This window comes from Schistocerca cancellata, chromosome 6 (assembly GCF_023864275.1).
Source record: "Schistocerca cancellata isolate TAMUIC-IGC-003103 chromosome 6, iqSchCanc2.1, whole genome shotgun sequence".
In the NCBI taxonomy this organism is placed as follows: Eukaryota; Metazoa; Arthropoda; class Insecta; order Orthoptera; family Acrididae; genus Schistocerca; species Schistocerca cancellata.
This window is the reverse complement of record NC_064631.1, coordinates 677,001,771-677,026,367: the sequence shown is the minus strand read 5'-3', so window position 1 is coordinate 677,026,367 and position 24,597 is coordinate 677,001,771. Positions and strand designations below refer to the sequence as shown.

Here is a 24,597-nt window from a genome sequence, read left to right as displayed (position 1 = left end):
ATTTATCGTCCACGTTTCACTTCCATACATGGCTACACTCCATACAAATACTTTCAGAAACGACTTCCTGACACTTAAATCAATACTCGATGTTAACAAATTTCTCTTCTTAAGAAACGCTTTCCTTGCCAATGCCAGTCTACATTTTATATCCTCTCTACTTCGACCATCATCAGTTATTTTGCTCCCCAAATAGCAAAACTTCTTTACTACTTTAAGTGTGTTTTCTTAATCTAATTCCCTCAGCATCACCCGACTTAATTCGACCACATTCCATTATCCTCGTTTTGCTTTTGTTGATGTTCATCTTATACCCTCCTTTCAAGACACTTTCCATTCCGTTCAACTGCTCTTCCAAGTCCTTTGCTGTCTCTGACAGAATTACAATGTCATTGATGAACCTCAAAGTTTTTATTTCTTCTCCATGGATTTTAATACCTACTCCGAACTTTTCTTTTGTTTCCTTTATTGCTTGCTCAATATACAGATTGAATAACATCGGGGATAGGCTACAACTCTGTCTCACTCCCTTCCCAACCACTGCTTCCCTTTCATAACCCTCGACTCTTATAACTGCCATCTGGTTTCTGTACAAATTGTAAATAGCCTTTCGCTCTCTGTATTTTATCCCTGCCACCTTCAGAATTTGAAAGAGAGTATTCCAATCAACATTGTCAAAAGCTTTCTCTAAGCCTACAAATGCTAGAAACGTAGGTTTGCCTTTCCTTAATCTTTCTCCTAAGATAAGTCGTAGGGTCAGTATTGCCTCACGTGTTCCAACATTTCTACGGAATCCAAACTGATCTTCCCTGAGGTCGGCTTCTATCAGTTTTTCCATTCGTCTGTAAATAATTCGCGTTAGTATTTTGCAGCTCTGACTTATTAAACTGATAGTTCGGTAATTTTCACATCTGTCAACAGCTGCTTTCTTTGGGATTGGGAGTATTATATTCTTCTTGAAGTCTGAGGGTATTTCGCCTGTTTCATACATCTTCCTCACCAGATGGTAGAGTTTTGTCAGGACTGGCTCTCCCAAGGTTGTCAGTAGTTCTAATGGAATGTTGTCTACTCCGGGTGCCTTGTATCGACTCAGGTCTTTCAGTGCTCTGTCAAACTCTTCACGCAATATCATATCTCCCATTTCATCTTCATCTACATCCTCTTCCATTTTTCCATAATATTGTCCTCAAGTACATTGCCCTTGTATAGGCCCTCTATATACTCCTTCCACCTTTCTGCTTTCCCTTCTTTGCTTAGAACTGGGTTTCCATCTGATCTCTTGATATTCATGCAAGTGGTTCTCCTTTCTCCAAAGGTCTCTTTAATTTTCCTGTAGGCAGTATCTGTCTTACCCCTAGTGAGATAAGCCTCTGCATCCTTACATTTGTCCTCTAGCCATCCCTGCTTAGCCAGTTTGCACTTCCTGTCAATATCGTTTTTGAGACGTTTGTATTCCTATTTGCCTGCTTCATTTACCGCATTTTTATATTTTCTCCTTTCATCACATCTGAAGAGCTTGAATTCTGTTATATTCACTGACAGCTTGTAGCTAGGGAGCAGGAAGTCCGTCCATTCCATTCAGTAACAGGTAAGGAGTTTCACTGTTGCTAAAAGTATTTGATGTGCAAAAGGGTTGTGGTAATTGGTGTGGAGATTTTGATTTGATTTGATTTTAACAGGAGAACTGAAACAGCTTAGTTCTAACCTGCCACTACTCACTCCGAAACTAGGTTTATTGTGCGGTATCACTCCCTGTATATCTAGTAAAGCCAACCAGTGCCCTAGAATAGTGCAAGGAGTCCCTCTACCAGTTTTTTGTTAGACACAATTTCTTCAGGTCCAGTTGTCCCGAATATTCTGTATCTTTTACTCTCCAATGCCATGCATTCAAAGATTAGGTGTGATGCAGTTTCTTCACCCTCATCACAGATCCTACATTTAGCGTCCTCTTCCATTATACCCATTGCGTGTAGGTTTTTTTTGAAGTTCCCATGGCCGGTCATCAGTCCAGTCATGAGTTTGATCTCTTTCCTGTTCAATCCCAGGATTACAGAGCTTCTATTAAAACATGGCTTGGGCATCATTACCTTACCATGTTTTTGTTTATGGACCTTGGTCCAATATCCTACGTGCTGTTTCCTAAGCCAGTTCCGCAGTTCTAATTTGATCATAGCCTTGGTGATTTTCAAGACCGGTTCCGGTCCAATAAATGGAGTTGAGATGATGTTTGGTTTGTGGGGCGCTCAACTGCGTGGTTATCAGCGCCCGTACAATTATCCAATCTTTGCTCAGTCCAATTTCGTCACTTTCCTGGATGATGATGAAATGATGAGGACAACACAAACACCCAGTCATCTCGAGGCAGGTGAAAATCCCTGACTCCGCCGGGAATCGAACCCGGGACCCCGTGCTCGGGAAGCGAGAACGCTACCGCGAGACCACGAGCGGCGGACAATAAATGGAGTTGTTGCCCCCATCCGCCAATGTATCGGCTTGTTCATTGCCACAGATCCCTGAGTGGCCAGGGTCCCACACTAGGTACACCCTATTGCTTCCCCCTAGCTCCACCAGAGCCCTGTGGCAGTCTGCAACAATCTTAGATCTTGTTGCAGGAGCTGCCAATAATTTCAGGGCTTCCTGGCTGTCTGAATAGATGTAGATGCTACGATCATTGTAGCACCTACTCATATTTTCTTCCACACAGGCCCTGATTGCAGTAATTTCGGCTTGGAATACAGAGGCCAGTTTCCCTAGAGAGATGCTGCTCTCCAGTCTTGACTGAACCCCGTACAACCCTGCCCCAACGCCTTGATCTGTTTTTGACCCATTGGTGAATCAAACTATGTCCCCCATACGGTGTCGAACTGTTTTCTCCCACTGCTCCCTACTTCCAATTATTATGTTTTAAGGCTTGTCGAAGCAGTTAAGAGTTATTGTATAGTCAGCGGGCATTTCGCCAGCCATACCTATATTTACCTCACTCACTATGTTAGTGTGTGATTCTGGATATCCAACTGAGACCCAGTTTTGGCCAGTTTTAAGTCTGTGTGCCCCAGCTGCTGCCTCCATCTTAACCCAAAGGTGAAGTGGAGGCATGTCCAGCATGGCTTCCATTCCAGCGGTTGGTGTGCTGCTACTTCCGCCTGTTATGGCTAAGCAGGCCAATCTCTGCACCTTAACAAGCTCTTTAGCAGCAACCCGCTGTTCTATCTTCTTCCACCACACTACGGCCCCATAGGAAATCCTAGGTCTAACCACTGTGGTGTATATCCAGTGCATAACCCTGGGGTTTAGGCCCCAGTTTTTGCCACAAGCCTTCCTAGTACTCACTAACATGCTTTTTGCCTTGGAGCAGATACTCTTAATATGAGGGGTCCAAGTTAGCTTCTCATCCAAGGTTACCCCTAGATATTTCACTGTCACCTTCACAGGTAGAGTTTCATCGAAGAGCTTTAGATTCCAACTTGCATGCTGAATATGTCTCTTTGTAAATGGCACCATGACAGTCTTCTTAGAATTAACTCTCAGATCCTGTTTACTGCATCATTTTTGCACAATGCCCAACCCTCCTTGTGCCATATTCCTGACTGTGTCAGTGAATTTGCCAAGTATTACTATGACAAGGTCATCTGCGTATCCTTGGCAGAAGCATTGTTTGGAATTTAGTTCCTCAATGAGTTCGTTCACCACAAGATTCCAAAATAGAGGAGACAAAACTCCTCCTTGTGGGTAGCCTCTAGTGGTCTTAATTACCATCTTTTCATTCATCATGGTAGCCTCTACCTTCCTTTCACTAAGCATGGCTCTGGTCCACCTACATATAGTGGTCCCCAGGTCATCCACCTCTGCTGCTCTTACCATGGAATCGAGGGTCGTGTTACTAAAGGCCCCGTCGATATCCAGGAAGATGCAGAGAGCTATTTCTTGGAAGTTAAGTGCTTTTTCCACCTTCCCGACGAGTTGGTGGAGAGTTGTCTCACATGATTTACCTGGTTGGTATGCGTGTTGGTTCAGGTGTAGAGGGACCCTACTAGCCTCCTCTCCCCAACGTATACATTAACTAGTTTTTCCAATGTTTTGAGAATGAAGGAAGACAAGACTGATTGGTCTCATATCCTTGGCCTTGGTATGATCAATTCTCCCTGGCTTTGGAATGATGACAACCTTCACTGCCCTCCAAACATTGGGAATGATTCCTACTGCTAAGCTAACCCTAAATAGCCTGCATAGGATTCTTATAAGCTTTCCTCCTGCCTGTTGCAGGAGAGCTGGAAAAATTCCATCTTGGCCAGGTGACTTGAATGGCTGGAATGTTCCCACCGCCCACTGGATTTTGTTGAAGTTCACATACTCCTTGGCCGATTCCCAGTCCTCTCTTCGAGTGTCTGAGAAATGTTGTCTCTCTGGGGTCACATACTGGTCTGTGTTATCCGGCAGAGCATATTGAAGAAAGTGAGTTTTGAGGAGCAATTCTAGCATCTCATGTGCTGTCTTTGTATATTCCCCATCCTCCTTCCTCAACATACCTCCTGGATTAGTTGGTACTCTAGTGAGAATCTTGTGAAGTCTGGCTTGTGTAGCTGTGCCTTCCACTTCCTCACAGAATGCCTTCCAGGATGCCTCCTTTGCATGCCTTATTGCAAGATTGTAACTGACAAGGGCCTCACGATATTTAGATATTTAGCCCATTGTCCTTTGCGTCTCGCAATATTAAACCGTCTCCATACCTGTTTTCTTTTTGTTTCCAATTTGTTGTTCCACCAAGGAACACTCCTATTTGTGCACTTCCTGGTGGTTGTGCAGTTGTCTTGATATGAGGTCACTGTGGCAGAGGTACCAGCCTCTGCTACTTCGTCAAATTCTACTGGCTTCCTTATCGTGGTTTTAATTTCCGATAAGACTAAGTCAAGGTCCCTGCTATATGTCTCCCAGTCTGTTTTCCTGGGATTTCTATAAGTCATGGTCAGTCTGATTCCCATTTCAACCTTGAATTTAATGTACATGTGGTCCAATGAGGATGGCTCCAACACCACTTGCCATTGTCTGACATAGCTACCCATCGTCATGGAACCAAATGTTATGTCAATTACTTCTTCCCTTCTGCTATTCCTGAATGTAGGTTCATTGCCCCTATTCAGGACCTCTAAGTTGTTAGCTAAGAGGAATTCAAGAAGGTACTCACTTCTACTGTTGGTGTCCTTGCTGCCCCACACTAAGTTGCGGGCATTGGCGTCGCACCCCACCAGCAGTTGGTCACCTTGCCGATGGCAGGTCTCTACCAGTCTCCTCACCTCCAAGGGAGGGGGAGAACTGTCTTCGAAAGGAAGGTATGCTGAGGCCAAGACAATTTCCCTTGTGATAACCTTCCTCACATTGCTGCATTTTGATGGTCACTAAGTCCCTAGAGCAGAAATCGATCATTGGCATGAAAGAAATGCCGTTTCTAACATAGATGCATGTTCTGGAGTTTCTTAGATTTGTAGCATAGATCAGCTTGCCTCCAGTGCCTCCGAGGCCCGATACACCCCCTTTGTATAGATAGGGTTCTTGTATCAGGGCCACGTCCACTTCCTGTCGCCCCAGGCAGCGGCTCACAGCAGCAGAGGCTCCTTTGCTGTGCTGCAGATTAATCTGCAGCACCTCCAGGCTCCGTCTTACTGCCATCTTTGAGGTCTTTGAGAACCCTGACGGTGACCTGCGAGAACCCTATAAACAGTTTCAGGTCCTGCTCCCGCATCGCCTTTAGGGACTCCTCACCAACCTCCACCACCAGGGTTTGTCCTTCTGGAGCAACCTTCTGGCTAATCACTCTCCAGTCTTCTGTTGGGACATTTGGGTTCTGGGCCCATATTTTCCCGAACAGTCTTGGGAGAGACTTCCTTAAGGATCTTGGGTACCCATAATGATATCTTTGCGGTCTTAAGATGCTCCGCTGCCGTCTTGACCAGCAGATTCGCATCTTTCCACGGGGATATCATGGGCACCTTGTCCTTGAGCCATTCTACTGTGTGCACCCCCTCACAGACAAAAATGAGTGCACCACGGTCTAGATAGACCCTCCTGAAGTTGGGACCTGGGCCAGCGTCCCCCCCAATCTTTTCAAAGAGGGCCATCTGTACTAGTTCCTCCTGCTGCGAGGTAATGGCCACCAATGGATAACCTTCCTGGAAAACTGCCATCTGAAAAACCGAGACTGCAGTACTATAGGTCTGTTTCCCTATTTCTTGCCTCAGTTTTCTCTGGACTCGCTTATCCAGGGAGGAGGGAGTCTTTGATTCCTCCCTTATCCTCTTACTACCTGTCTTTGAAGTTGTGGCGGTCTGCGTGTCCCCTTCAACCTGAGGCAGTTTTTTTCCTGGGGGTCTTGGATTCTAGTCCCTTTACTTCCCTCCATTTGTGTATAGGAAGCCATTCTTTTCCTTCCTTTTCCCTCTGTTCCCTGAGTAGCTTCCTCCTTTGGGCCCCAGACAAGCCTTTGATCTTAATCTGGTCTAGCCTCTCGGTTACAGTTCCCACTTCTGGCTCAGGTCTAGACCCTGATTCAATAGTGGTAGTGCCTTCCATCAGTTCAGTCCCTGATGTTTGGGTATCTGAGGTCTCAATTTGCCCCTCAGTTTCTTTTTCTTTTTCTGTAATTATGTCCATGTTGGTCCCACGAGATTTGGGGATCTAGAAGGTCCACACCACGAATACCCCGCGCGGTGTAAGGCTAATTACTCAGGGAGGTCGCCCGGTATCCCTGAGGCTCCCTTTGCGACACATCTTCCCATGTGCCACGCACACCTCAGCATGGGCCAGGGAATAGGGTAGGACTAGGAGTGGATAGGGAAGAGGGTACGTTGTGGGATACTCTTAGTCTGATCCATCGGCTTAGGCCTTTCCGGAAGTAGGTCTCTACCTTCGGCATAGCCCTCAGCTTCCTGCGGATACACAAGCCTCTCCACCCGCACGGATAGTGCTTCGCCAAGGTGGTGTCTCCCGGAGGGGGCTGTGGAGATTATATAAGTGGAGTTTTTAAGGGCATCTTGACTTGCAGTGTAATCCTTGCATGCTTCATGTTGCTTTCAGCATTAAATTTGCTATGCTGCACTGCACCAATACTCTGCAAAGACTTATCTTGTTTGTGAAACACGCTGAGAGTGTTACAATAAGGGATAGTTTTGATGGTCCTTATATTTTATGACTTGTTGCCTTTTTGCTGCCCACAGCATACACTAAATGAGTTGTTGTTGTTGTTGTTGTTGTTGTGGTCTTCAGTCCTGAGACTGGTTTGATGCAGCTCTCCATGCTACTCTATCCTGTGCAAGCTTCTTCATCTCCCAGTACGTACTGAAACCTACATCCTTCTGAATCTGCTTAGTGTATTCATCTCTTGGTCTCCCTCTACAATTTTTACCCTCCACGCTGCCCCCCAATGCTAAATTTGTGATCCCTTGATGCCTCACAACATGTCCTACCAACAGGTCCCTTCTTCTTGTCAAGTTGTGCCACAAACTCCTCTTCTCCCCAATTCTATTCAATACCTCCTCATTAGTTATGTGATCTACCCATCTAATCTTCAGCATTCTTCTGTAGCAGCACATTTCAAAAGCTTCTATTCTCTTCTTGTCCAAGCTATTTATCGTCCATGTATCACTTCCATACATGGCTACACTCCATACAAATACTTTCAGAAACGACTTCTTGATATTTAAATCTGTACTCGATGTTAACAAATTTCTCTTCTTCAGAAACACTTTCCTTGCCATTGCCAGTCTATATTTGATATCCTCTCTACTTTGACCATCATCAGTTATTTTGCTTCCTAAGTAGCAAAACTCCTTTGGTGTCTCATTTCCTAATCTAATTCCCTCAGCATCACCCGACTTAATTTGACTACATTCCATTATCCTCATTTTGCTTTTGTTGATGTTCATCTTATATCCTCCTTTCATGACACGGTCCATTCCGTTCAACTGCTCTTCCCAGTCCTTTGCTGTCTCTGACAGAATTACAATGTCATTGATGAACCTCAAGGTTTTTATTTCTTCTCCATGGATTTTAATACCTACTCCGAACTTTTCTTTTGTTTCCTTTATTGCTTGCTCAGTATACAGATTGAATAACATCGGGGATAGGCTACAACTCTGTCTCACTCCCTTCCCAACCACTGCTTCCCTTTCATAACCCTCGACTCTTATAACTGCCATCTGGTTTCTGTACAAATTGTAAATAGCCTTTCGCTCCCTGTATTTTACCCCTGCCACCTTCAGAATTTGAAAGAGAGTATTCCAGTCAACATTGTCAAAAGCTTTCTCTAAGTCTACAAATACTAGAAATGTAGGTTTGCCTTTCCTTAATCTTTCTTCTAAGATAAGTCGTAGGGTCAGTATTGCCTCACGTGTTCCAACATTTCTACGGAATCCAAACTGATCTTCTCTGAGGTTGGCTTCTACCAGTTTTTCCATTCGTCTGTAAAGAATTCGCGTTAGTATTTTGTAGCTGTGACTTATTAAACTGAAAGTTCGGTAATTTTCACATCTGTCAACACCTGCTTTCTTTGGGATTGTAATTATTATATTCTTCTTGAAGTCTGAGGGTATTTCGCCTGTCTCATACATCTTGCACAGCAGATGGTAGAGTTTTGTCAGGACTGGCTGTCCCATGGCCGTCAGTAGTTCTAATGGAATGTCTACTCCCGGGGCCTTGTATCGACTCAGGTCTTTCAGTGCTCTGTCAAACTCCTCACGCAGTATGTATCTCCCATTTCATCTTCATCTACATCCTCTTCCATTTCCATAATATTGTCCTCAAGTACATCGCTCTTGTGTAGACCCTCTATATACTCCTTCCAACTTTCTGCTTTCCTTTCTTTGCTTAGAACTGAGTTTTCATCTGATTTCTTGATATTCATACAAGTGGCTCTCTTTTCTCCAAAGGTCTCTTTAATTTTCCTGTAGGCAGTATCTATCTTACCCCTAGTGAAATAAGCCTCTACATCCTTACATTTGTCCTCTATCCATCCCTGCTTAGCCATTTTGCACTTCCTGTCGATCTCATTTTTGAGACGTTTGTATTCCTTTTTGCCTGCTTCATTTACTGCATTTTTATATTTTCTCTTTTCATCAATTCTAAATGAGTATGCGATTTTAAATGGACATTTTCTGCTTCATAATAAAAGAGACAGATAGGTTCAGCAGTTGCGATGGGGAAAATTGGCTTTTAATTATGTAAAGGAAGAATCTGGCTTCAGAATTTGATAGTTTGTTTGGTAGTTGCTTGTTCCATAGATTATATTCATGACAAATGTCATGATATGGAACATGTCAACTGAACAAACATAGAACACATATTTTGAGTAATATGAGGTTCATTCAAATGTAACCTGGTCAGTGCGTCTACCTTTGCCTTATACATAAGGTGGCACCAAGCATCTGCGGGTATGGTGGCGCCATCTATTGGTTGAGAGACTGACACGTGTGCACCAGTTGATGTTACATATGCAAGTGTGGTTTCATTCTGAAGAGAAGCTGGTCACACAAGTTATAGTCCACTACCGAACATGCAGGCAAGTAAGCAAGAACAATGAGGAGTGATTCGATTTTTGGAGTCAGAGGGAGTAGGAGGCCATGAAATGTATCGATGGATGAAGGCTGTGTATGATGAGTACAGTCAAGTCATTCGAGTGTTGTGAAATGGCACAAACGATTCCTTGAGGGGCGTGAGTCACTGGAAGACGATGCTTGTCCTGGACAGGCTCATTGTGTCGTCATACTGGAAATGGTTGCGGAAGTGAATGCTTTAGTCTTGGACAACCGCAGAATCACTGTGGACAAGATCTATCGGTTACTGGGTATTAGTGTGGGCACCGCTCACACCACAGTACAAGAACGCTTGAACTTTCGAAAAATCTGTGCGCAGTGGGTTCACTACCAACTGACTGCCGAACAGCGCAATATCCAAATGGTTTTCTTTGATTCATCTGCGAAGTTATCATGAGAAGGAATGTGGTTTTTTGTCGCATATTGTCACAGGTGATGAAAATTGGTGTCACTATTTTGAACCAGAAAGCAAGCATCAGAACAAGCAGTGGAAACATGCGACTTTACCCCCACCAAAGAAATCTAAGGCCATGCACACCAGTTCTGGTAAGGTCATGATGTCCTTCTTTTTTGACCACAAAGTCCCACTACTTGCGAGTTCCTGGAATAAGTGTCACACGTTATCAAGCCACTTTACAGAACCTTCTCGACGAGCCATCAAGTTGGAACACTGAGGCATGTTGTTCATGGCATTATCCTCCTGCATGATAAAGCCCGCCCACACAAGGCCAATGCTGTGAAGATGACATTGGAGCAGTTTCGGTGGGAAACTCTGGAACATCCACCATACAGCTCGGTCCTTTCACCGTGTGACTTTCACCTGTTTGGACCTCCAAGAAGGTATTCATTGACATTGATTCTCATGGAACGACGAAGTGTACGACTGGGTCTAGTACTGGATCCGACAGCAGCCTACTAGCTTCTTCAAGGATGGAATCGACCTGCTACTGTCGCAATGGGATAAATGTGCCAACAGTTTTGGTGACTGTTTTTGAGTATGTGTACTGTGTATAACTACATTTTTGAGTTAGTAAAACCATTACCGTTACTTTACACTCATGACCGGGTTTCATTTGACTGCTCCTTATATATTTAAAAAGTATTTATAATGGGTACATACTGGTCATGTACAGGTTTTTCTGTTAGTAATGAGTTATAATTTTGTTCAAGAATTCCTGTATTGTATAGGAGTTGTCAGGAGAAAGATCTGTAATCTACATTTGAAAACAATTCTGTTACCCGCCAGACATTTTATTTCCATGGGTAGATTTTCAAAGTTTTAGAGGTGCATATTTCAACCACGTCTTTGCCAAAGATAGACTCATTGAATGGTAATGCAGATCTGTTACATCTACAGCTACATACATACTCAGCAAACCACTACAAAGTGCATAGGAGAGTGTACATCCCATTGTACCAATTATTAGAGCTTTTTCCTGTTCCATTCATGTATGAAGCATAGGGAGAATGACTGTCCAGAAGCCTCTGTGTGTGCTGTAATTAATCTTGTCCTCATGATCCCTATGGGAGCAATATTTAGGGCATTGCACTGTATTCCTAGCCTCCTATTTAAAGCTGGTCCTTGAAACTTTGTAAGCAGGCTTTCTTCGGATAGTTTATGTTTGTATTCTAGAGTCTCCCAGTTCCATTCTTTCAACATTTCTGTGACACTCTCCTGTAGGTCGAACACATGTGTGACTATTTGTGCTACCCTTCTGTGTATGCATGCAATATCCTCTGTTAGCTCTATTTGGTATGGGGCGCACTCCCTTGAGCTATATTCAAGGATGGGTTGCATGAGTGAATTGCAAGCAGTCACTGACCACATTTCCCCATTATTCTGCCAATTAAGCAAAGTATGCTACCTGTCTTAACCACAACTGAACCCATGTGATCGTTCCATTTCTTGACCCTGCAAATTGTTATCCCCTTATATTAGTATGATTTGACAGGTTCAGCTATGACTCATTGATATTGTAGTCATAGCATACTATGTTTTTATTTTGTTTTGTGAAGTGCACAGTTCTACATATCTGAAAATTTAAAGCAAGTAACCAATCTTTGCACCAGTTTGAAATTTTATCAAAGTCTGTGTCTGAATATTTGCCCAATCTTTTTCCAGACAGTACTTCGTCATAGTTAACTGCATCATATGCAAAAAATTACGAAGTTACTATTAATATTGTATTCCAGGTCATTAATATACAATATGAACAGCAAGGGACGCAACACACTTCCCTGGGCACACCTGAAGTTACTTCTGCACCTGTCAATGACTCCTCATCCAAGACAACTTGCTGTGTACTCCCTACCAGTAAACACTCATTCTAGTAACAAATTTCATTGGATACCTCATGCCAGAGGTCACCAAACATTTTTCACACAGGGTGGGATAACCAACAAAATGACAAGAGTGCTTATCCGACCCCACCAGAGGCCGGGCCACCTGTGCAAGCTGCCATGTCATATACCACCTCTGTTACAATCATTGCGCAGCTTTTTAATTTGGTACCACTACTAAACAGATACCCACCAGGATGAATGGTCATCTCTAAACTGTGGCCAAGACAGGGTGTATACGACCTGGGACAACCGGGAAAAACCCAGTAATTTTTTCATCCGGGAGAAAACCGGGAAAAACTCGGGATTTTTTTTCTTTTTTTTTTCTTTTTTTTAGAATTCCAAGAATTTTTTCTTTGTTTTAGTTTTCAGTTAAATTTTTGTAATTTTGACTGTTGAGAAACAATACTCTAACAACGGATATTTCTGTATCTTGCCACTCACTACAGAATAATATTGCAGCAATAAAACATGAAAAAAAGAGAAAAAAAACTAAAATAAAACTTAAGTTGCAAAGGAAATACGCCATATACAACAACAACACAGTACTCATACAAGTGTCTGTCAACAGCAAAATGTGTCAAAGGCTTTAGGAAGACTGTGCAATGCTTCATAACAACAAATTGCCTCCGATGAGTGTGACGTCACAACTGTTTACATTAGGTTCGTATGAGCAGTTGCGAGCAGACTCATGCAGATGGCTACCAGAAGTGGCTGCTGTATAAGCAGTGCAGCAAGATGCTACCTGGAAAAATTTTACTGGCACGCGCGAGCTGCCAGATTCCATGGGGGGCAAGAATTCATATTCTTGAGGAGAAAGCCTTGCTTCACAAAGCGCCTAGTATCCAGCACATGTTGGTCTATTGATTGTTGAAATGGGTCCGTGTTGATTTTTGAAGATTTGTGAACATATTCTAAGTTTGTTTCTGAATGGATCATAAGCTGATTTTTGAATGCGTGCATAGTGTACGTCATGTCTCTGCCAGGGGAATCCCTGTCTCATCTAGAAATAAACTTTCCTGCAGACAGAAGGGGAGGGGGCTATACGAGCTGAGCGGAATAAAGCCGAACCGGTGAATGTCAATCGCTGTTTGTTTATGGGATTGACTGGGTTTTCGAATGATCAGCGTTGTTATAATTACCAGCGAAATCCATAGATTCAGACTACCACAGTGAAATAAACTACTAACAGGAATAACAGGTAAGAAAGATTACGTATTATCTTCTCGGTGTATCCAAGAAACTGAAATTTTGATAGAAAATTTTTGGCGAGACTGGTACACTAGTAATGGCCAGATGTACAGACCCCGGTAGCAGCCATCTTAAGTTCTATTCTAGGAGAAGCGCGGAAAACGCGTTGTACAAACACGTAATAAATCCTAACCAGAGAATAAACACGGGATAACTAAACACTTGATTGTGGCAGGGTTAGTGAAATTAACCGGAGAATAAGTTTTGACACTGGCAGGAATAGTTACAGAATTTGTGATAAGATTGTTTGTTTCCCAGAACGAGGAAGGAGAAGAAATGGGGACATGACACAAATTATGGAAGAGTATGGTGGTTCCAAATTTATACAAAAATTTCATACTACTACTTTTTGATCTCATGCTTGAGAAGCTGGAGCGTATGAATGAAATGTGAAACTATTTCCGAACATAAAGCTTTTTGCTTGTAGTAGGCCTAATAGGCATTTGATATTGGTACTTATTCTGTCATGTTAAGAAAAGAGAGAGAGAGACCGTTTGCCCTAAAACAGTCTGTTTATTTGGTGTGTGTTACAGTTGCTGCAATATTAGACAAGCCTGTTTCGCTTTATCTAGCAGACAGTGACAAAATACACTAATCAGATCGAGGAACCACACCAGTCTTGGGTACTGTTTGTATTAACAGCTTTTTCAGTATTAGACAACGACATTTCGTTTTTTCATGTGACAGAATGTTTGATGAAATTTGAGGTGATATATCCCTTTGCAGAAAGGAAAGGACACCATGTGAAGCTGTAGCAAGGTTAGAGAGTTCTTGTTCTCCGGATTACAAATAATCCCATCCACTATTAATTGTGAGTTTTTTGTTTTTTTAAATAAGAAGAGGGGCTGGATGTCAAACTGGGCAAGTGGGAGCAGGACGACACCACAAGACATTTTAATTTCCACTGCCCTAAATACAGATTGATGGCATCCATTACAAAATATTATATGTTTGAATTCCACAGAGCGAAATACAATGACGTGCGATAGAAGAATGCTGTGTGAAGAGGCGTGGCACTGCCCTTTGGCACACTTAGGACCAGATAACATGTCCTAGATTTCTTTGAACACATATGCTTTATATATATCAGACTTTTCAGAAAGATGTGTGCAACAAAATGTAAACATTTTTGAAGAGTCGATTTTTAAAATTTTTATCATCTTACATCAAACGCTATAGAGAGGGGAGAGGGGGACACCACTATGTAGTATTGCCACGGTTCGGAAATAACGTTGATCCGGGGCTGATGCACAGAGCAGTCTGAGTTGTAGTGGGAGGGTGGATGGTCTCCACGTGACCCCTTGTTTACGTTTAGTGATTTTGCTGTTTCCTCTTCATTTATTGCACTCACGTCAAATGAAAACAAAACGGATTTCTGTTGCCGGGAGCTATCAAGTGAATTAAAGATTTAAAATATTAGTTTAAGATTTATTTCCACCTTTCAGACAGTCAAGCATTAAGCGCCTTGCAGAACAAGGAAGTTACTTTTGTTGGTTTGCTAAAGAAATTGGGCTTTTATTAATCTTTTCTGCTGAGGCAGTCAATTTATTTGAAATGAAATGAAGTGTGACAGCATAGTTTCAACTGTTTGCAGCATTTCAAAAGTGCATCTTTTCATCTTCTAGCGTGTATGGCATTATGCCATAATAAAGAACCAAACATGGGATAGTTCAGAACTGGTTCTCCAAGAAAATTTACATCCGTATCTGGGCATACGAATGTGCAGTGTAAGCCAAATTTGCATTTTAGTATGGTTCACCAAATTCCGATGCTCTTGGAGTATCCTCTGATGTCTTAATTTTTTTTTTTTTTTTTAATGACATAATACAAGAACTTTTAATGTTTTACACGTACAAGCCCCCCATGAACCTTGGACCTTGCCGTTGGTGGGGAGGCTTGTGTGCCTCAACGATACAGATAGCCGTACCGTAGGTGCAACCACAATGGAGGGGTACCTGTTGAGAGGCCAGACAAACGGTGGTTCCTGAAGAGGGGCAGCAGCCTTTTCAGTAGTTACAGGGGCAACAGTCTGGATGATTGACTGATCTGGCCTTGTAACACTAACCAAAACGGCCGCACTGTTGTGGTACTGCAAACGAGGGGAAACTACAGCTGTCATTTTTCCCGAGGGCGTGCAGCTTTACTGTATGATTAAATGATGATGGTGTCGTCTTGGGTAAAACATTCCGGAGTTAAAATAGTCCCCCATTCGGATCTCTGGGCGGGGACTCCTCAAGAGAACGTCGTTATCAGGAGAAAGAAAACTGTCATTCTATGGATCGGAGTGTGGAACGTCAGACCCCTTAATTGAGCAGGTAGGTTAGAAAATTTAAAACAGGAAATCGATAGGTTAAAGTTAGATATAGTGGGAATTAGTGAAGTTCGGTGGCAGGAGGAACAAGACTTTTGGTCAGGTGAATACAGGGTTATAAATACAAAATCAAATAGGGGTAATGAAGGAGTAGCTTCAATAATGAATAGGAAAATAGGAATGCGGGTAAGCTACTACAGACAGCATAGTGAACGCATTATTGTGGCCAAGATAGACACGAAGCCCACGCCTACGACAGTAGTACAAGTTTATATGCCAACTAGCTCTGCAGATGATGAAGAAATTGATGAAATGTATGATATAAATGTAATTATTCAGGTAGTGAAGGGAGATGAAAATTTAATAGTCTTGGGTGACTGGAATTCAACAGTAAGAAAAGGTGGAGAAGGAAACATAGTAGGTGAATATGGATTGGGGCTAAGAAATGAAAGAGGAAGCCGTCTGGTAGAATTTTGCACAGAGCATAACTTAATCATAGCTAACACTTGGTTCAAGAATCATGAAAGAAGGTTGCCTACATGGAAGAACCTTGGAGATACTAGAAGGTTTCAGATAGATTATATAATGGTAAGACAGAGATTTAGGAACCAGGTTTTAAATTGAAAGACATTTCCAGGGGCAGATGTGGACTCTGACCACAATCTATTGGTTATGAACTGTAGATTAAAACTGAAGAAACTGCAAAGAGGTGGGAATTTAAGGAGATATGACCTGGATAAATCGAAAGAACCAGAGATTGTACAGAGTTTCAGGGAGAGGATAAGGGAACAATTGACAGGAATGGGGGAAAGAAATACAGTAGAAGAAGAATGGGTAGCTTTGAGGGATGAAATAGTGAAGGCAGCAGAGGATCAAGTAGATAAAAAGACGAGGGCTAGTAGAAATCCATGGGTAACAGAAGAGATACTGAATTTAATTGATGAAAGGAGAAAATATAAAAATGCAGTAAATGAAGCAGGCAAAAAAGAATACAAGCATCTCAAAAATGAGATCGACAGAAAGTGCAAAATGGCTAAGCAGGGATGGCTAGAGGACAAATGTAAGATTGTAGAGGCTTATCTCACGAGGGATAATATAGATACTGCCTACAGGAAAATCAAAGAGACCTTTGGAGAAAAGAGAACCACTTGCATGAATATCAAGAGCTTAGATGGAAACCCATTTCTAAGCAAAGAAGGGAAAGCAGAAAGGTGGAAGGATTATGTAGAGGGTCTATACAGGGGTGATGTTCTTGAAGACAATATTATGGAAATGGAAGAGGATGTAGATGAAGATGAAAGGAGATACGATACTATGTGAAGAGTTTGACAGAGCACTGAAAGACTAAGTCGAAACAAGGCCCTGGGAATAGACAACATTCCATTAGAACTACTGATAGCCTTGGGAGAGCCAGTCCTGACAAAACCCTACCATCTGTTGAGCAAGATGTATGAGACAGGTGAAATTCCCTCAGACTTTATGAAGAAAATAATAATTCCAATCCCAAAGAAAGCAGGTGTTGACAGATGTGAAAATTACCATACAATCGGTTTAATAAGTCACAGACGAATGGAAAAACTGGCAGAAGCTGACCTCAGGGAAGATCAGTTTGGATTCCGTAGAAATGTTGGAACACGTGAGGCAATACTGACCCTACGATTTATCTTAGAAGAAAGATTAAGGAAAGGCAAACCTACGTTTCTAGCATTTGTAGACTTAGAGAATGCTTTTGACAATGTTGACTGGAATACTCTCTTTCAAATTCTGAAGGTGGCAGGGGTAAAATACAGGGAGCGAAAGGCTATTTACAATTTGTACAGACAGCAGGTGGCAGTTATAAGAGTCAAGAGGCATGAAAGGGAAGCAGTGGTTGGGATGGGAGTGAGACAGGGTTGTAGCCTCTCCCCGATGTTATTCAATCTGTATATTGAGCAAGCAGTAAAGGAATCAAAAGAAAAGTTTGGAGTAGGTATTAAAATCCATGGAGAAGAAATAAAAACTTTGAGGTTCGCCGATGATATTGTAATTCTGTCAGAGACAGCAAAGGACTTGGAAGAGCAGTTGAACGGAATGGACAGTGTCTTGAAAGGAGGGTATAAGATGAATATCAACAAAAGCAAAACGAGGATAATGGAATGTGGTCGAATTAAGTCGGGTGATGCTGAGGGAATTATATTAGGAAATGAGACACTTAAAGTAGTAAAGGTGTTTTGCTATTTGGGAAGCAAAATAACTGATGATGGTCGAAGTAGAGAGGATATAAAATGTGGACTGGCAATGGCAAGGAAAGTGTTTCGGAAGAAGAGAAATTTGTTAACATCGAGTATTGATTTAAAGTTCTGAAAGTATTTGTATGGAGTGTAGCCATGTATGGAAGTGAAACATGCACGATAAATAGTTTAGATAAGAAGGGAATAGAACAAATGTGGTGCTACAGAATAATGCTGAAGATTAGGTGAGTAGATCACATAACTAATGAGGAGGTATTGAATTGGGGAGAAGAGTAGTTTGTGGCACAACTTGACTAGAAGAAGGAATCGGTTGGTAGGACATATTCTGAGGCATCAAAGGATCACCAATTTAGTACTGGAGGGCAGGGTGGAGGGTAAAAATCGTAGAGGGAGACCAAGAGATGAATACACTAAGCAGATTCAGAAGGATGTAGGTTGCAGTAAGTACTGGGAGATGAAGAAGCTTGCACAGGATAGAGTAGCATGGAGAGCTGCATCAAACCAGTCTTGGGACTGAAGACCACAATAACAACAACAACAACAACAACAACAACAACGTACGAGCATAGGGGCTTCCTGCGCCATAGTAGCTGCGCAAGCGCGGTGATGCCTATTACCTGGCGCTCTCTGGCAACGGCTGAAACGAACCTATTTCTACAGGTCGCAGGAAAATATTGCGAATGGTTGTTTGAACAGCATTAGTTCAAAGTAAATTTCCTTTTATGCAAGCGGAACTATGTGTGAGAATGTACAGCGAATTTCTTAAATCACAGAGCGTTTACCTCTCATTTAAAAATCATTAAAATCAGTTCTTTGTGGATGACCATTTAGAAAAATTTTGATCCCAGGAGATCAGACATTTATGTCGCTATTAAAAATTTTACTGTCACATTTGTGTGATGTAGCTTAAAGTGTAACATGCACAAAAAAGATCAATGTTATGGGTGAAAGCTTAGCTTCTCTTGCAGCTTATTAAACTTTGAGACCAATATTTTATGTGAAAGCCTAGCGTCTCTTGCAGCTTATTAATCTTCGAGACCAATATTATATGTGAAATGTTTTCTTTTCTTGTAGCAACGCTATGTATATTAATTTAAACCATTTACTTTAATTTGTGTATACGCGCTGCAGTGATATTGCTATTGGCTGACTACATCGCTTGCCCTATGCTCAGAATATCCGCTGTCATCGGCTGGCGAGATCACGTCATGAGGTATGATGCTTGCAAAAGCACATCGCAATCTCGATTTCAGTGCTTCGGAAAGTAACATGCGATGTTTGATGGAATTGAAATTTATACTTCTGTAATACGAAAATATACAGCGTACATGTTGCTGCACGACAAAGGTCTTTCCAAAACGTTTTTTTCCCCTCAGTTTCGTTTTATAAAGTGCCGGGTAATTCTATGATGGTGTATAAAAACATAAATCATCAAAGGATTGATAAGTTTTACAGTGCTGAGGAAAAGTATACTGTCACTTAACACAGAAAAAGTGTATTTTCAGCCGGGATTTTTTTTCCTTCTCCATGTATACACCCGGCTATAGTAACAGATGATAACAGCTGCTGCAGAAGATGGACATGCAAACAAACGTAAAATATATGTGATAAAAGACACAAACAAATGCCTGCAATAAATCACAGATGATCTGAACTATTTTATCATTTAAAAACTTTGTTATGTGTGTAAATGTATATATAGCTGTCTCAGTTGTTTGGTCCACTTGTAATTCAAATTATAATTCGCTTATTTCTAAAAAGTAATTATTAAAAATATCTGGCACACACGAACTTTCTTTTACAGTGTTCCCATCATTTTTAACAGAAATAATGTCATCTTCTGTGCCTTCTTTCCCTATCTATCTTTTATTTTGTTGTCTGATGTGTCAATTTCAGACAAGATATTCATACTCCTTAATTTTTCACAACTTTTCTTAATATTTTACAGTTATGTTTATAACATGGAGGTATTTCTAAATCTTTACTTATTCTGGCTTTTTGTTCATGTCCTATTTTTGGTGTGAAGATACTCTGATACCAGTAGTGATCCAGGATTTTTTAAATGACTTCCCACTATCGCATTTAACTATCTTTTTGGTAAACTAATTTCAATATGGATGCAAACGCATTAAAAAATATGTTGGATTTAGACTTAAGTCAGCATTACACTCCTTCTAAACAATACTCCAGTCAACATTTTAAAAACTTTCTTTTAAAGTCTTAACTAGTTTTTCATTTACCAGTTTCATTGTTTTCTTTGATTGTTATATATGCAGTCTTTTTTTTTAACTTGAAACAGTCTTTGCGCTCTGCTTCTCAACATCCAGAGTTTCCTATCTGTCCAACCTTCTTCCTGGAGGCCCCTTGACTTCACCAATCTTTAACATGTTGCATACTAAATTATACTTGACTAACAGTACCTCTGTATCACTCTTTCTGTCAGATTTCTTCAAGAAATTTACTTTAAAGTTAAAAGGGGATGGGGGGGGGGGGGGGGGACCTGATTACTGTAACTATTGAAAGTATTACATTTTCAAATACTACCTCTCAGGCATATGCTTCTATATCCTGATCTACATAGAATTTACTTGTGTCTGTGGCTCTGTAGTGTTCAGATTGACAAATTACATGAATTTCTTTCCAACTGCTAAGATTTTCTAAACAAATGAAAAATCTATTTAGTTTATTTCCCTCATCCACCTAATATTTCGATGAAACAAGTTGATTTCTCCTCTCCTTCTATTCTTATAAGATGAACTACGAGTCTCTGTCAATTTAATTTCTTTTAATAGTGTCATTCTGAATCGGACCTCAAGCAGGTTTCTCACTTGTCTCCAATAACCACAGGGATTTGCCTTCATGTGCTGATGTCCCCCTTACGTTTTCTGGAAACAGATTTGCTAATTTGTCCTTGCCCCTCCTATTCAGGTATGGACCATGAGAAATACATTTCCATCTCCCAGTAGCAACTACTGGAACAGCACCAATATGAGATTTTGGATCCACGTGAATGAACCTTCTCAGATCTTAGTTTATGCCCTTAACAGCAGAGTTAACCGAGAGCAGCACAGGGCACACAAGACTTCTATAAAACCCATACTTTCGTATTCAGTAGATGCTCCTAATTTGTTCACTTTACCCCTAATACTCCACTTTTCATTTTTAGGCAGACTTTTTACTACCGATCACTCAACACACAGTTATTAAATGCTTTCCAAAATATATAAATCCAATCACTTGTGGCTGGTTCCTGCAGGCACTCTGAAAGAGTCTTTGCTCCTGTAGACAAGTACCCTCAACCTGTAGCTTGCACCCTCCGTCAAATACATTTTCTCATCAACTCTCCACAGTTACTGTCTCTTTATTACTTGGAGTTCAGCCTTTCACTCATCAATGCCACATCCCTCTATGCTGGCATCTCAAAATCCCATAGTTTTACCACCATAAAACATTACCCAGCCTGACATGTCATTGGTGGGGAGGCTTGCATGCCTCAATAATAAAGATAGCTGAAAGTATTTGTATGGAGTGTAGCAATGTATGGAAGTGAAACATGGACGATAACTAGTTTGGACAAGAAGAGAATAGAAGCTTTCGAAATGTGGTGCTACAGAAGAATGCTGAAGATAAGGTGGGTAGATCACGTAACTAATGAGGAGGTATTGAATAGGATTGGGGAGAAGAGAAGTTTGTGGCACAACTTGACTAGAAGAAGGGATCGGTTGGTAGGACATGTTTTGAGGCATCAAGGGATCACAAATTTAGCATTGGAGGGCAGCGTGGAGGGTAAAAATCGTAGAGGGAGACCAAGAGATGAATACACCAAGCAGATTCAGAAGGATGTAGGTTGCAGTAGGTACTGGGAGATGATGAAGCTTGCACAGGATAGAGTAGCATGGAGAGCTGCATCAAACCAGTCTCAGGACTGAAGACCACAACAACAACAACAACAACAGCTGTACTGTTGGTGTGACCAATGTGGCCTTGCGACATCAGCCTTGCCCTGCTGATACTGTGAACAGCTGAAAGCAAGGGTAACTACAGCTGTGATTTTTCCCAATGTCATGCAGCTCTACTGTATGGTTAAATGATGATGATGATGATGATGGGATCATCTTGGGTAAAGTATTCTGGAGGTAAAATATAGTCCTCCCAAGAAGCTGTCATTATCAGGAGAAAGAAACCTGTTGTTCTACGGATTGGAGCGTGGAATGTCAGATCGCTTAATCGGACAGGTAGGTTAGAAAATTTAGAAATGGGAGTGGATAGCTTGAAGGAGTTGGTTTAATAATGAATAAAAAAATAGAAATGCGGATAAGCTACTATGAAAAGCATAGTGAATGCATTATTGTAACCGAGATAGACACAAAGCCCACACCTACCACAATAGTACAAGTTTATATGCCAACAAGCTCCACAGATGATGAAGAGATTGAAGAAATGTATGATCAGTAGACCTTGGATTTTAGGTGAAGACATTTTTGTTCCTCATTAAATATAGGCAGTAAAAGTTGTACGTGCATGAACTATGTCAATCTATGATTGAAAACGCTAGTTTTATAGCACCTAAAAGTACCTAAATTTTAAAAATCCACTTGAATAAAAATTTTTATAACTAATATTCTCTCGTGGTCTTCCCAGCTAAGAATTACGCAAATATTTTATCAAAAATTGTTATTTTATAGTACCTAAAATACCTAATTTCACCTTAGAACCTGATTGTACCTCTTTTTAAAAATCCTAAAAATACCTAATTTCATGTTAGAACATGACTGTATCTAATTTTTAAAAATCCAGTCATATAAAATTTGTATGACTAAAACTACTCTTCTGGTCTTCCTGGCTTCTTAGAAAACAGTGACTGAATAATAACTGGTTTGTTTGCATGCCTGAACACCAATTGTAAGTCAGATGAAGACAGCATATGCCAGGCTGTTCCAGCCCACCCTCTTCCACAGAGCATTGTCGCTTACTGTGAACCGTCAAATGGGCCGGCAGGGCGTGGAGGAGCCTTGTGATCTGCCTCCAGCACTTCCTGCCCTGTCAGAACAGCCTGTTTAAAACACCTACACTGTCTTCATGCAGTCGGTCAGCGTGCTGCTTGGATGTGGTTAAATATTGCACAGCGACAGTGTATTTGTGGAAAGTCAAGCATGCTGAAAGAAGCCAGCTCCAAATTATCTCTTATTCCTCAGTGGTTACAAGAATTTCCTGATTTCTCTGCAGACAGAAGAGTTATTCACTGCAATTTGTGCAACAAAGATGTGAGTAAAATTTTAACTTTTATCTGCGATGCCCACTCAGAGAACAGTGATTCCACTGTTCTTCCTGAGTTAACTTGGGCCAGGCATGTGCAAATGCAAATATATTGTTTCTAAACCCTTAATGTAGGTTAATTTTGCTAAGTGGATCTTGTACGTAAATTCTTGCACAAAGTATTTCTCATTTCTTTTGTTTCTAGGTACATTCTGAACAGAGGTCGCATTTAAGTCAACATGTTGCGGGGAGTAAACACGAGGCAAATTTAAAAAATAAATCAAACTTGAAATAAACATTTGTAACTAAACCAAATGCAACAAACAGCCATTTTTGCAGCAAACATACCATTCAGTGCAGTTGAAAATAGCCAGTTCAAAAGTTTTCTAGAGAAATACTGTCACCGCAGCATTCCATCATACTCCACACTGAGAAAGAACTATGTAGATACTTTATATGAAAATACATTGAGCGGGATAAGGGAAGGTATAGGCAATTCATACATGTGGATCTCTGTCGATGAGACAACTGACAGACAAGGTGTGGCTAACTTGATTGTTGGAAGTTTAGATCCTGACACTCACTCTGTACCTCATCTGGATCTGGGGGGGGGGGGAAAAAAAAAAAAGGACGGGAAACAATTGCTCACTTTTTTAATAAAGTCCTCAAATTACTTTTCCCCAACAGTCTAGATGAAAATAAAGTACTTGTAACCTACACTGATGCAGCTGCTTACACGATAGCTGCTGCTGTTAAATTGTTGAAAGTGTTTTACCCAGCCTTGCTTCGTATCACACGTCTTGACCATGCCATGAATCATGTAGCTGAGATGATACGTCTCGAATGGCTCAAATGGCTCTGAGCACTATGGGACTTAACTGCTCTGGTCATCAGTCCCCTAGAACTTAGAACTACTTAAACCTAACTAACCTAAGGACATCACACACATCCATGCCCGAGGCAGGATTCGAACCTGCGACCGTAGCGGTTGTGCGGTTCCGGACTGTAGCGCCTAGAAACACTCGGCCACTCCAGCCGGCACGTCTCGAATTTCTACATGTAAATAAGCTAGTTTTAACCATCAAAAAGATTTTTATTAAAGCACCTACAAGAATCCAGTTATTTCGAGAGGAACTTCCCAAAGTACCACTTCCACCAGAACCCATACTTACTCACTGGTGAACGTGGCTAGAGGCCGTGGGATATTACAGTGAGCATTTGGAAGATGTTAAGAACATTGTTCTTAAATTGCGAGAGGAGACACTGAGCATTACTTCAGCTTAGGATCTTCTAAAGGACCCAACAATTTCCAACGACATTGCATACATAAAATCTCATTACGCACTCTGGCTCCCTATTATTAAAGCTAGAGTGTTCAGGGAAACCAGTCTACATGCATCTGTGATTAATAGAAGAAGTGACAGAAAAAATCAACTTGGTCCCAGGTTCTATTGGTATGAAAGTTAGTGAGAAACTGAAGACAAAAAGGACACAGTGGCTGACATCTTATCAGGTAAATCAACAGAACATGAGTGTGCAGTCCCATTGTGCCTAATACCATTATTTAAATATTCTCCGGTGACATCTGTTGACGTGGAATGCTCATTCTCAGCATATAAGATGCTAT

The 24,597-nt window shown here is 41.3% G+C and overlaps 1 protein-coding gene across 5 annotated transcripts in view; it reads left to right on the top strand.

Moving 5' to 3' along the window:
* The window catches only part of LOC126088129 (alpha-N-acetylglucosaminidase), a 377,251-nt gene that overhangs the window by 225,342 nt on the left and 127,312 nt on the right, over positions 1-24,597 (top strand). The gene's annotated exons all lie outside the window — the stretch shown is intronic.